Genomic DNA, 15,330 nt, shown 5'->3' with positions numbered 1-15,330 from the left:
TTGCATGGAGGTAGTTTGAGAACAATAATGAAGGTGTGTTAAAGGTCTTAAGTGATGAAAATGCAGAACACAGAAAGGAACTGAGAGTGGTTAGTGGGAAAAAAAAGCACTACTACCAAAAAACCAACAATCCAAAAACACTACAAAGGCTATATATACCATGCAAACAGTAAGATTTTTTAAAATATTTTATTTATGCCCACATTTGATCTTTTTGTAGCTGTGAAGCAAACGTACACAGAGACAATTCAGGGGAAGTAGTAAGCCTTGTGCATGCTTCATCTGTAAATAGCTGAGGGAAGAAGATGGAAATTTGGGAAACATGCAACACTTTTTCAACACTGCTATAAGTTTGAATGTCCTTGAGAAGGAAAGGCTACAAAATATGACTGTTATTAGAGCTTATCTCTTCAGATCTCAGCAGACTCTATCAGTCACAACATTCAAAATGCCTGCAGTAACTTTGTGACTGTGATATGCCTAAGAAAAATGTGTCTAAAAATGCATTAAATCAGATTTTGTAATATCTTTTTAAACCTACCTATCCAGAGGAAAGTCACATTTAAATATCAAATCAGTGTTAGCTAATCATAACGTCTTCAATTTTACCCATTTGTGACCTTTTGTTTCTAGACATTGGGTATTTCAAATATAACTATGCTGTTGTATCATTCTGTGATCATTAATGTTCATTAAACATTGTATTTGTCAAAACTTAAGGTAAGACTGTACCACATTCTCATATAAACACAGATTGGGTTGCTTTACTGAGCCTTTTTCACTCTTTTCATGGGAAAGTGCTTCAGTTGGATAGAAATGTTGCATCTAGCTGTTTTCCCATTGATTTCATTTATTCTCCTGACTGCTTCCTTCTAGATTGCTAGAAGGATTGCTTCTATAGAAAGTTGTAGTGCATGCTTTTGGAAGCCTTTTTTTCCCCTGTTACTACAGACCATTCCAAATTCCTTTTTTATTTTGGGGTTGCACTATGTAGTGGTTTCTTATTCATCAAAACCCATCTGATGGTTATAAGGACAGAAAATTAAGCTGCTCCACTCTAGTTAAACATTTACAAAAGTAAACAGCAATGCTTTCACTATAGAATAATATATATTCAATAATAGATTATTGGATGTTTGAAAGTAGGTCCCTTTATTACTTATTTTTAGCAGCCATCAGGGTGACACAGTATATCTGTGAATTGAACAAAGTAACTAGGCAGCAAGAGTCTTACAATTGCAGGCCTATGTGAATGTGTGCACATACATAAGTTTTCTTGTGATGGTTGCCCAAATGCAGGGGAAAAGAGAAAAAAAAAAAAAGCTGAAGAATCTCTCCTTTTCTGGAGTTGTTGTTTAACATAAACTGGGAGAATTGCCTGAGGGTGCATCAGGGGTCTTAGATGGAAGATCTCATAAGGACTATCCATCTGCTTCCTGACAAATAGTGTGAGGATGGGATAGCAAGGAGTTGTGAAGGTGGCAGAAACTCTTCTCACGTAGTGTGATCTTTGTGAATATTTTCAAAATGCTCATGAAAACAAAAAAAACCCAAAAATTCAAGAATGAAGTTGTGAAATTCAGCAAAAAACACAGTCAAGCATATTCATGAACTTTAAAAAAAAAAAAAGAAAGAAAGAAAAAATAGGACAGTTCAGAATATTGTATCCTCAGAAGAAAAGAGCTAAATTCTGTGAATGAAACTATGAAATTAAAACATGCTGTCATGCATTTACCCCCCCCCCCCCCCCCCCCCCCCCCCCGCCCCTTCAAACCCACCACACCCCCCAGCTGGTAAGGGTTTGGAAATGGTACTAATTAACACATCAACTTGTTTTTACCATGGAGTGATAGTATTAGGGAAATCTTCATTTAGAGAGTGAATCTTCCTCTGACCCAGAACCACAGTGGCCTACCTTCGCTTTGTTTTAAGAGGAGGTGCTTATGCTCATATCGCCAGGTGCAACAAGTAGTACTGTAAATCAGAAGATCATATTAAAGTTCATTTCTGTTGAACTGACAGCCTAAAACTGTGACACTACAACTAGCAAACTGGCAGTTTTTTCCCTGCCTTTGCTGTACTAAGCCTTGCAGGGCAACTAGGGAAATCCTGAAGAGATAGAGGGTCTTCATTACTGCCATATCTGATTAGACACAATTTTCACAAAAGATTACCCACATGGATATCTTCACAAATATGGTTAATAGGTGGAAAGCCAGAATGTATTTTATTCCCATGACTCGTCCTGTTGAACCATATTTTTTAAAAAAACAAGAGGCTGAAGGAAGTGACTAAATATTAGCCTATGTTTTAGAGCTTGTTTAATTCTGAAGCTGAAGTCATCCATGAAAGCTCATGTTGTCTACTTTGGCAGAAAATAAAACCACTGAAAACCAGAAAATATTGGCTTTTCTTCCATCCTAAAGATAGCTGAGATTTTTATGCTAAGCAGAATGAGAGAAAAAATGAAAGGCTCTAGTCTGGGTGATAATGAAATATTTTGCAGTTAGGAAAGATGACTGTGCTGATGAACAAAAGGATTTTCTGTCAGGACTGGCAAAGGAAATGAATAGACTAAGATTTTCAGATGCACATTAAGAGTTCTAAAACATCTACCTTTAGTACAGTATTTTATGTTTGCATTGATATTGAGCTGGAACTATAGAGGATTACAGTTCTCTTGCTTTTTAAAAACATCTTTAGTGCATATTTTATAATTAGAATTTTCTTAATTAAATTTTACATATTCTTTGGAAATTAGTTGCCTTTCAGCAGAATTGGAGACTTTTAGATACTCATTTAGGTTGGCTTATATCACAGGCAAACATTTTTGAACAAAAAGTTTATTTCAGAGCTAAGACTAACATTTAAACTTCTATAAAGACTACTAGCTTATTTTTTGTTTGTCTATATTATTTGTTATTATATGATCTTCCCTTCAGTAGGAAACAGAATATTTTATTTCATTTTATTTTAATTTAATTTAATTTAATTTAATTTGATTTTTTTTTTTTTTGCTTCTCTTATCAACACTGTGGTCAGTTATGCAAGCAGGGAGCAAGTTAGACAAAACCTTTCAAATGTGATAAACTTCCATTTTCAAAAGTGCCTTAAATTTAATGTGCTGTAAATGCCTGGGGTAATGGGCTTCAGGCATGCTATAACTTCACATAAATGAACAGTATTTTACCTTAACTAGGCCTACATGATTCAAGACATAGGTGTTTTATCTTTCTCTGTATAAGATTTAATGTAGGTGTAATCCCGTCTTTCATAATAAAAAATTTTATGAATTTCAAAATGCAAATGACAGTAGGTAAGACTCTTTTAGAGCTAGTTTCAACATTACCTTCTTTCAATATAATACGTTATTAGGAAAGGAACAGGTAAACATATAAATATTTTATGCTATGGAGATAATCTTTCTAGAAGTCTAGAAAGTCGTGAACAACAGAGGAAGGAGACTAATGTATGGTTATTCACTTTTTATAAAAGGATATGGCAATTTGAATGTTTTCAGGTAGGGTATTTAAAAGAAATGAAAAGAAGCATGGACTATGAATAAGAAAAATATGTAATTCATTGCCAGTGAATGTTCTGGCCCCTAACCTCTCAGTAATTACCAACATTTAAGGAAGAAAGGTCTCCACTGGACACTACTGCTACTTTTGGCTCTGTAAGTCCCTAGATAAGTAATTGTGGAAAGTCGAAGAAACTAGAGTAAGAGTTATTCCATGTTTGCCTTGTTTTTTCCCTTTCCCTTAAATTTTGACTATTGCACTGTGTTGAAAACAGGGTAGTGTGTATTGGAAAAATAGTTCTTTTTGATGCTACTTTACAGCTATTCTTATGTTTTCTGTAACATGCATAAGCATAGAATATATAAAATGATATCAGTGAGTTACTGTGCTGTTACTGGAGATTAAGACAAAGAAGGTTAAGAAACAAGTAATACATTCTTCATATATGAATAAAATAATTAGATAGAGTAGAAGAAAAGAGAATTTTAAAACACATGCTAAGTATGATTCCATATAAAAAATGGTATATGGCACTCTGCAAAGCAGTATTCAGCCAAAGGTAATTACTCAGCTCTGCAGTGGAAAATGTGGAAATACAGTTCTGGAGCAGGATCACAAAAACACAGCTCATTTGTCTTTCTGCAGAAAGATGTCAATAAAAATATTGGTGAGAGCAGTGGCCAATGTATCTTTTTTTTTTTTTCCTTTTCTTTCATTTTTTCCAAGTAGAGCATCTCTACAAAAGCATCACAGTCTTTATATAATATAATTTCAGCATTTATGCAGAATAGAATGTTACTTTAAAAGCTTAACATTATCCTTGGAGGTCTCCAAGTAAAATACTAAACAGTCTGGATAATTTCAGTTATCTGAGGTCTGTGCCAGCAGTGGAGCTAATGGCCTATTGAAATGTACATGATGATATTTCTAGCTACACAAGCTTGTATACAACTTTCAGTTTCTTGTATTGCTTCTCTCAAAAGAAGAATGTGTTCAGCCAGGGTAGAAATGTGAAAATGTTTCCTAGAAACTTGGAGGTAATATTATCTTTTATCTTATTCATCAATAAATAAATAAATAAATAAATAAATCCTTCTGGGCATAGATATCAGTGATTTTAGTGATTTAGAAAATAGAAATTACTATTTTAAGACCACAGAAAGCAGAGAGCATAATTTCATATTGTAATCAAATTCTGCTGCTGAGAAACATTCCTGTGTCCTCTTAGTAAGAAAGTTTATTGTTTAAAATAATCCTGTAGCTCCCCAGTGGGGCAGTTGAAAGCCCAAAGACCAGAAGGAGAATTGGCTCACTGCTTCCACAAACTAAAGCAGTATCTTTAAGTGACATCATGGGGAAAGTCATGAAGATTGTGATGCCTTGTTAAGGATGGTGTGTTTATGTACTGCAAACATTAAACACAAAGAAGATACAGAGCTTTCATCCATATGCCAAGATTCTTCACGTGTCAATTTTAGAAATATTTCCTTTGGACAAAATTAAAAGGAGCTCTACAAGTATAGCTGTGTATGAAGTTAATGATACAATTATGAAATAAGTGATTACAGATGAATGTAGAGAAGCCCAGTTTAAGGATTTCTCTACCTGTCTGATTTAGATATTCTTGAAAATAGATCTCCCAAGATCTTACTTGTTTGACTGGATACTACTCAAAAAAAAAAAAAAGATAAATGTCATCAATGCCCAGACAAATACACAACAGAGAAATTGCAGTAGTATTAAAATAAAGCATTGCTTTGAATGGATAAATTTAAGCAAGTACTATACCTGAAAGACAGCCAGTGGTTGTCAGGAATCTACAAATGGCTATGGGCAGTTCTTTTTGTTTGTTTGTTTTATGATATTGATAACTGCTGAAAAATCATTTAAAAATATTAAAGCTTACAGAAACAGAAATTTTTAAAATTTCCAAGTCCTGTTGTTATTTATGGATTAGCAGACAGATAGATAGTAGATACATATCCTCCCATCCCCACAAATTAATGTGCATATGTGTGTGCATAATATACCCTTTTAGATCAAGTCAAAAGGACAAATAAACAAATTAAAAAATTGCCTGTGTATAAGACTAATTTATAAAATAACATCTGTGCAATGACTTTGTAGCTTTTGTTTACTAACCTCAAATTTGGATTTAGAAATCTTGACGCTTTTGGCTTTCAAATTTGAATAAGCTTAGAATCTGTTTTTTTTTTTTTCTTGTGTCCATACTAAAGTAATAATATTTTCTTTATTATGTGAAATCCTGTGAGCTTGGTTTTGAGTCTGAAGGACTTTTTTTTTTTTTAAAAAAAACAAACAAACAAAAACCAAAATTTTGAAATATTGCTGCTTTCTTTTTGAAATCTGGTTACAATTTATGTATTTTTAGAGAGTCTACAGAAATAATCTTTAATTTTTATCCTCTTAGAATAGGAATGGTAATTTGCCGCCAGCAGGAAACCTTAAATTGCCTCTGAATATGATTGAAATCTAAACTTATATTCCTTATCCTCTTCTGCCCCCCTCTCCCCCCTTTTTTTTTTTGATAAACCTAACTATCCAAAAATGTCTTGGCAGAGTTTTTTTTTAGTCTCTAAGGGAATGTTTGAAAGATACTTCGGGTTAAGTAGAACCGTAAATTATTAACATATAAATTGTTGCTGAAATACTCCCTGTGTGGATATTGTTGCTGTGGAAGAAGAATGTTCTAAAAGGGAGAGGTCAGGTAGAAACAGGCATTCTTTTATTCACATATGAAGCTATTCAAGAACAGTTATTCAAGAGTTCTTGTGCAAGAACTCTACAAATAAGGGCTCAAAGATTTTGATCACTGGTTTCAATAAATACTACAGACTAGTCTGTATACTACATGCATATTAGTAGCATTTCAGCAAAGTTAAAATTATGTGGCCGTAAACTACCTTAGCTCTATGCCCACCCACTTTTTTCCTCTTTGCTCTTTCCAATTGATAATGCAATGAAAGATTGCACTGAAGGAAAGTGGGACAAAGTATTTTCTTTGTCTCCTTAGTTATAATATTATTTTGATGACAATCTGTAGAAGTAGTAAAATGAAGGCTACTGCAAACTTATGATTCATGCTACATTTTAGTCTGTTACAGAATCACAGAATGGTTGAGGTTGGAAGAGACCTCTGGAGGTCATTCGGTCCAACCTCCCTGCTGAAGCAGGGACATCCAGAGCAGGTTGCCCAGTATCATGCCCAGACTGAAGATCTCAAAACAGGGAGACCACGATCTCTCTAGGCAACCTGTGCCAGCACTCAGTCATAGAATCACAGAATCATAGAATGGTTTGGGTTGGAAGAGACATCAAAGATCATCTAGTTCCAAGGCAGAGACACCTTCCACTAGATCAGGTTGCTCAAAGCCCCATCCAACCTGGCCTTCAACACTTCCAGGGATGGGGCATCCACAACTTCTCTGGACAACCTGTTCCTGTGCCTCACCACCTTCACAGTAAATAATTTTTTCCTAATATCTAATCTATTCCTAATATCTAATCTAAATCTCCCTGGTTTTAGTTTCAACATTAATGTTTCCTTGTTTTATCAATGATGTTATATTTGGATGAGGAAAACTGTATATATCACAGCAGTAGATTTTACTACCACCTTGGTTTCTTCTCTCAGACTGGTATGTTGAATTCTGACTGTTAGGAGATCAGTTTTCTCTCAACTTTTTGTATGTTTTATTGGTGAAATAACCTAGAAGGCAGGCAGCCTTCTCACAAGGATTTTATAACTGAATGAAGTGTGTAGCAAACTTCTTTTGCACTCACTAAGGAATTGAAGTGTTGAAGGATTAATTCCTCACTTTGCATTAAAGAGTCAGGAAATGTTAATAACAAGGTGGAATATGGATTTGCTTGGTAATCTGTTATTCCTGTTTATGCTTTCCAATTTCTGCAATAATTAAGGATATTTAAATTTTAAAGGAAAAGTAATCAGCCAGTATTTGGTATGTCAGATTATTTTGTAACAAAACAAATCAAAAGTGTACTAACCATTTGAATATACATTGAATATATTTGTACATATATTTTATACAAAGTTTATACAAAGTTTAAAACACACTTCCATGGTTGAAAATTATAGCTAAAAAAATATAGAGATGGAGCCTGAAGTGACAGCATTTATATCTAGTATATACTTGTGCAATGATCTTGATGCAGAATTTGACCAAGCACATTTTAGTCCTCTTATAAAGGAACTTTGTGTTATTCTCCTCTCATAGAGTATAATTCTGTGCTAGAGTCCTAAACTTACACTAGATTTTTCCTGTTTAAATTGAGGCTTACTAAATACTCCCGGACTGTTAATCTTTTGTGCAGTTCAAAGGATGTCAATGAGACTTTTTAAGTCTGATCAAGTAGGAAGAAATATTACAAAATGTGATCTTAGAATATACCAAACTGTAACTAAATTTGCACCTAATTTTTAAGGGGGGTGAACATGTGTATTCCTATGCATAGGAGTCCACAGGAAGTGGAAGCGCTTTGACCACATGCAGTCACTTACCAGCTTTTCTGGTCTTGATGATGGCTGGATAATTTTACAGAATTTTGTAGATCCCCATTGCTATTAAATCTCTTTCACAAACAGTATAGACTATGGGGAAAAGAAAAACAAGAAGAGGAAGAAAAAAAAAAAACAACACAAAAATCTGAAATGTTTATTCAATTCAGAATAGTTTATCCAATTTACTAATGCAATGGCAGTTAGAATGGTAGTTTTGAATTATCTATGCCCTGTTCTAAACCTTTAATATAAATGGCTATTGGTATATTTCCATTATTTAGTTGTGCACTCACGTTTGTACATAAACCTTCCTTGGAAATGTATGTTCAGAATGGACACACACTATTCCAAAATAAACACATAGTATTAGTGAAATAATTATAGCATTATGACACACCTGTATAAGGCAAGAAGAGCTTGTAGACCAAATATTCCATTTTTACCCAAGTTTGAGGCTTTCTGAATGTGGAATGATCTTATCCTATAAGACAGGGTTGTCTTAGAAAAAGTTACCATATGTGTCAGGATGAATTGTGAAGCAAAGGAGTTCTACGAAGAGGTTTAAAACTGGTTAGTTGAAAACTGTTTAAATATCTGAATTTACTTAGCATTACAGCATTCAAGGACTTAAACACCATAATGAATATCAAAATTAAATATTCATAGCAACCAAATTTGCAAAAAAATTGCTTTACATCTTAATTTTACAATTATTAATTACAAACTTAATGCAATTTCCGTCTTCATAAAAGATTGTGCAATTTCCATTCCACATTTACCAGAGTATATTTAACTAAAAAAAGAGGTTTGAAAATCCCTCAGTCATTCAAGGCAAATCTTGTGGACTCTATTTCACTTAATGTATCTGTTTTTTAAAGTAAATGATATTTTGAAACATAAATATCAAATCAAAACAGATGCATCTGTAAACAAAGCATATGGGTATACATATGCTACAGTGTTCTTTAGAACGAACCCCTTATGAACCCTGAAATATAATTGATGGGAAATACAACATGCTTTGCTGGTAAAGTTACTTTTGTTGACTTTTAGATATCGTTGGAAATATAATAGATATTTGAAAATAATGTTTTACTTTTAAAACATAAAATTAGTGAGTGCTGGGAACTTACAATTTATTCAACAGTAGGTTTTTATGAATACTTCCAGTGTTTATGTAAAGAGTATCTCATGAAAAGAACTTGGTCTTTCTGTTCTTAAGCAGGCTGAAATGTAGGCAGCAAAAGAGGAAATACTTTTAAGCAGTAACTAAATAATACAAGCAGTTTGTTTTCATTTGCAAAATGTGCTACTATGCTGTAACTATTTTTGGCTGTTTCTCTGTTATCTTGATCTTGGAACACCTAAGTGTCAACATCTCAGTATACATATACAGCAGGCTGCATAACTGATTTAACAATGAATTGAATTAGTCTTTATGTATGAGAGAAATCCCAGGAACAGATAATTTGGCAGGGCTTTTACAATAAACACATTATTTTCCATAAATAAATATATTTTTTCCATTATTTCCTGTTTTCAGAGGAAGTAAATGCTTTCAAATGAGTATATTGTTTCTCTGATAACATTCTGGTGAATATCTACAAGATTCCAGTGGTGGAGTTTACATTCTGCATAATGGCTACTTTAAACTGAATATTACTATACAACTGCAACCACTTACTGAGAGTTCAGTAATGAATAGTAGCTCCTGGACTTCTCTGTTTCCTTTTTTGTTTTGTATTCCATTTCCATTAATTTCTTTCTTCATTAATCCCACAGTTTTATCCATCCTTTGTAATTTCAAGCTAGAGAAAACAAATTAAGAAAAAAACCACAGTTAATTGAATTTATTTACTTTAATGCTGCTAGTCCATATTATCTGCTTTCTTAAATTGAGTTTGGGATTGCCAGATTTAGGGGTATTACACTGCATTTTGGGATGCTGCCAGCATATCCTGAGCAAATATATTTAAGTCAAAACTAAGCTGCTTAAAATATTCACGTTATGCTCTTAGTATGGTTTAGAGAAATGTGAAACCATTTAAGACCTGCAAACCTGTTTTATGGCAAAAATGTGTTTGAACTGTCAGGCATAAATCTGAAATTGATAGTCCCTGTTAACTGTGTTTAATAGGGAATGGCTTCATTGTTCTATTAACAATGATACGTTCAGGGGCTAATTCATTTGAAATTTGAAAGAAAATTTGAAAGAAAAATATTTTTAAAACAATTTTGGGAAAAGGAGTATTCTGAGAAGATAAAATCATGCATACAGGGAAAATGCACATTTCTTTTGAACAGTCAAATATATTTGTTTTATGCATTGCACTTTTATGCATTGCATGGAACTTTGAGTATGAAATTCAATAATACATTAATTCAAAAGTAAATGTCTTTTTAATAGTAATATATATATAGTAATATATACATATATATATCTACGAGTATATATTACCTCCTGGGGAGACATATATCCTCTAAGAGAAACAAACCCAGGAATTTTAAAATATTTTGCTGAGGAAGCTTTGAAACATGTTTAAGTCAGCTATTAACTTGTTTTTGTGCTTTTTTTTTTTTTTTTTCTTACATTAAAAGAGTGTCTGCTCACAAACTGGCCCTTGATAATCTTGAAGAAGGCTACTTTTTTCTTTACCTCTGTCCTATAGTAACATGAATAACAGTTACTGTTAAGGTCAGTTGAACTTAGTGGAAGATTATCAATGAAAATATAATTGTTTATTAAGGTAGGAGTTAACTAAAAGGTAGATATTGAGTTAAGATTGTGTCCTGGCTTTGGCTGGTATAGAGTTAATTTTCTTCATAATATTTGGTATGGTGCTGTGTTTTGGATTTAGAAGGAGAATTATGTTGATATCACACTGATGTTTTAATTTAGAGTGATGCTTCCACTAAGTCAAGGACATTTCAGCTTCTTCTGCTGCCCTGCTGCCAGCAAGGAGGCTGGGGGTGCACAAGAAGCTGGGAGGGGACACAGCCAGGACAGTTGACCTAAACTTGGCCAAAGGAATATTCCATATCATATAACACCATGCTCAGCAATAAAAGCTGGGGGGAAGTGGCCAGGAGGGAGTGCCATTGCTTGGGGACTGGCTGGGCATTAGTTGGCTGGTGGTGAGCAATTGTGCATCACTTGCTTTCTTGCTTTGTGTATTGTCCTCCACCCTTTCTTTCCTTTAGACTTTATCTCAACCCATGAGTTTCATATTTTTTCCTGATTCTCTCCCCCATCTCACTGGGAGGGGTGGGGTGAGTGAGCAAACAGCTTTGTGGTGCTTAGGTGCCTGCTGGGTTACCCTACAACAAAGTATTATCCTTTGCTTGTTGTGGTGGTGTTTTTGATGTGGATAGTCACTTGAGAGAAACAAACTGTAAAATGATATGATATCATCTCAAGTTTAAATACAATTCAAGCTATCAATATTTGATCTTTTATTAATTAGCCAATAAAACAAAAGTATTGGCTAACAAGTATAGGGCCTACCCACACAAAAATAAATAGCACATTTTTATGTTATCACATCAGGTTAATTAGAACTAATAAATTAGATTCACACTTTCATTTTCATCCTAACTCTATTATACTCTAACCTGGATTCCAGTTGTTTCTGTAATTTTATTACTGAAGACTATTCATTCTTAAATTTTGCCTTGGTTTTCTTTTGATAAGCCCTGACATGGGCGACTGACCAGGTGCAAGGTAGTCAGGGACTCTTAATTATTGGACTGTGAAATTATGAGACAAAATATATAGTTTGTCTCTCATCTACTCATCAAAAGCAATTCCAGGCCATATTTTCTTGCTGTCAAAAGAAGTATATTGGTACAGAACCCAACAATAAACATATTTGTTTTGCAATTTATAGAACTCTGGATTTATGCCTGTGTAAGTGTCTTTCTGTATACCAGTCTGTCTGTCCATTTCATTCAGAAGAAGATATTTGCAAAGCTAAGCCAAGTAGGTGATACAAGCTGAGGGTGGTGGTAGGGTGTGGTGCACATGACTAAACCCCAGACCTTGTTCAATTCCAGTGTTACTCTGTGGATGCACCTTTTAAGCGATAACTGCGTCTGGGTAGATTGTCCAGTCTGGGGAAGGGAGAAGGTGTGACATAGAGCTATTGAGTGTAGTGTTGAAGCATGTGTATTCACAGACAGGGACATGTGTACATACATGTTACAGTGTAGCATAACACTTTATTTCTCCATCACCTTAGTATTCTCTGATTTTCTGTCTTCAGTGAAATTTTGATTCTGTACATTCAGCACTCTCAGTGCATAGTGCATAGACATACATGCCCACCCAATTCACACACGTATGTGCAAACCTCACCTACTAATCAGCATCTCACGTCAGCTTCCATCACCCAGCAGTGGGCTGTTTTGATTTCATTCTCTCCTGACCTTCATTTTCAGTGAAATTAATGTATTGCTCTCTTCTGAGAACTCCTTAAAACTCTCCTGTGCTGTGACACAACAGTTTCCAATATTTAGGTTCCTGTGTTCAGAACTTGCTATCTATCATTTAACTCAAGTTCTCTCTTCTATTTGTTTACTTTTTGTGTTCATCATCTGTCCAAGCCCATATACTGGATTTCTTTCATACATTTTACTGAAGTGTAAATGTTTTTGTTCTGCTTGTACATTATCTATATACTGCATTGTATTATTTATGGTCTCTGTGTTTTAGCCTGATGATTATATGCTTTGAAAGCGGCTACAAGGTGAAGCTTTGAGTTCTTTTACTTTAAGGAAAGTATTGAACCCCCGTCTCTGCCTAACCAGATAAATTACATCTCAGCAAGATTACTATATAAAAGATAGCCATGACCGCAGGGGAAAAATATGCACATAAATCCTGGAGATGGTCAGGTTTATGAATTCCGGTTTTTCCCAGGCTTTGTAACTGAAGACTGGAGGAAGGTATCTGTGCTTCAGGAAGGGGTAGAATTTCAGGACTGTTCCTGTCTGCTACTCCTTTTAGATATATCCTTCCTTATCCCATCAGATACCTATTGGGAATTATAAGATTACTAATCCTGATCATCTAGTGGCCTCCTTAAATTACTCTGGGATTTTAGGTACACACTTTACCCTGAGGCTAGGCTCTGATATCCCTATGTGGATCTAACCCTTAGTCCTATTTTACTTTCAAAATGAATGTGCTATTTCAATGGGTCATATTTCTCTCCTCATTATACCAGTGTAATGTCATTGCAGGCATGACAGCAGCACTGCTGTAAATCAGAATAAAACTTGCCCAGCATCTTTAATAGATGTTTCATTTCATTCACATTATGTTCACCTTTTAAACTACTTTTCAGATATAATCTTTAATTTCCTCTCTTGGTAACTGCACAAAAATTCTAAACAGCATGCAAGGCTGATGTAGCATACACTGCTGGTATCTAAAAACTAGATAGGTGATTACTTCTAATGGATGATATGAGTATATAAACATATATATATGTATATATGTATTTAATGCATAAACCTAATCTTTCTCTCTTGTTCAGCTAATTCTGGAAAAAATCTACTGATAGTGTGGGAAGGATCCATTTGTTCACTCTGGCTTTCTGAAATAGATACACTATGCAGTCATGTGGAGCCACTACTTTTATTCATGGAGAAGATACATTCTTGGAGGATAGAGTATGTAATATGCGTGTAAAGCCTTTTGCTGCTATTGTGTTGTCGATATTCTTCTTTCCATATATCTGTTCAGAGCATCATCCTAAAATATATATATAAATAGAACACAGGGAGCCAGAAAGTCCTCCTTCCTAGTGAATATTTCTGCATCCTCTTTCGTCCTCTTGGAATAAAGCCATTCGATTTCCAACATTCTACTGTAGTTCTTATTTTTCTGCCAGGAAAAGAAAGAACTCTTTCAAGGAGAAAATGAGTTTTACAGCAAATATCAGATAATGAAAAGAAATTAATCTCCCTATAAAATATCTGCTGAATGTAATGGATTTGAAATAAGACAGGGTAGAACTGCCTGATGGTCACTGCTCAGCTGTCACTAATGCTGCTTTCACATGAGGAAATAGGACTTCTACTGGCTTCAGTGAAAGTTCAGTGTCTGAAAGGCTGCTCGCACACCATTCAGAGGCCATTGCTTACTGAACAAATGCAAAACTGAAATGTGAGCTTCCTGAATCAAATAGGGATAACAAAGAGGCATGTGAAAGCCTTTTAGCACAATCTGATTCACAGTTTTATAACATTTGCTTACAAGTTGTGAGTGAAAATATTTCACTTGTATCTGTATTGGTAGTTCATCTTTTCCTTTTCCCGTCCCAATAGCATCCTCAGATTTAATATGTAGTTTCAGTCCATCTTTGTACACAGGCCTGGGCCTCTTAACATTCAACAATCGGTTGGAGCAGTCAGAGAAACACACCACACTTCCAGAAACAAATCAAAACCCACGTGGCTGAAAGGGACCTGCAGAGGCAATTGGCAGGATTTCCAATACTGACTCTCAGAACCAACTTGTCTGGACATGCTTTGAAACACAAGTTGTGCCAGCTGTGATCTACATCTCTTCAAAGTAAACTCCCCTTGAATGATAACTGTACCTCACAGATAAAGACTGCCCTAAGCCCTGTTTGTGTTTGAATAGTTCTGTGAAGATTTCTATCAACCTTTTAAAGGTGAGTTTCTTGTTTTCTTATAATTAATTACTATTATTTTATATAAGTTACTGAATCTATGGCAATTCTTCTGGTGTAGGCAATGGCAAGAAATTGTGTCATGTTTTGTGTTGGGAGAATTTTTTTTTTACTGACTTAATAGCTGTGAAATACAAAATAAACTCATAAATATTTTCAATTAAATTGAAAATACAAGGTCTGAAATATACATGGAAGAAATTCAAACAATCAAAATATATTTATTTGAAATGTTTATAAGAAAAAAAGAAATACTGACCAGTTCTTTGCATGGGGATATTTTGTGACAGGTTGTCCTAATCAGACAGGTTATCTGAATCAGATTCATGTTAATATTTGATTTTTATTGCGATACTTGAATTTGAGAAACTGCATCCTGAAAAGGAAAGTCCACAGACTGACTGTGTAGGTACTCAGGGTCTTTGTTAGGTACACGGGAGAGAGAGGAAGCCACAAGAAACAATCAATCAATCAATCAAACAAAACAAAACAAAAACAAAACAAAAACAAACAAAAACAACAAACAAACAACAACCAACCAACCAACAACAACAACAACAAAACAAAA

The 15,330-nt window shown here is 34.4% G+C and overlaps 1 protein-coding gene across 11 annotated transcripts in view; it reads left to right on the top strand.

Moving 5' to 3' along the window:
- GRIK2 (glutamate ionotropic receptor kainate type subunit 2) overlaps positions 1 to 15,330 on the top strand; it is a 407,268-nt gene that overhangs the window by 11,968 nt on the left and 379,970 nt on the right. The window contains exon 1 of one of the 11 annotated variants that reach the window (XM_080586282.1): positions 13,721 to 14,744. The exons of the other annotated variants lie outside the window; for them this stretch is intronic. The gene's annotated coding sequence lies outside the window, so the exon portion shown is untranslated. Of the gene's footprint in view, positions 1 to 13,720; positions 14,745 to 15,330 lie in introns of those variants that run through there. 11 annotated transcript variants of the gene reach the window in all.

The sequence above is a fragment of the Anser brachyrhynchus genome (genome assembly GCF_964034855.1).
Source record: "Anser brachyrhynchus genome assembly, chromosome: 3".
In the NCBI taxonomy this organism is placed as follows: Eukaryota; Metazoa; Chordata; class Aves; order Anseriformes; family Anatidae; genus Anser; species Anser brachyrhynchus.
The sequence above is the reverse complement of the archived record's forward strand: the minus strand, read 5'-3'. Positions and strand labels throughout refer to the sequence as shown.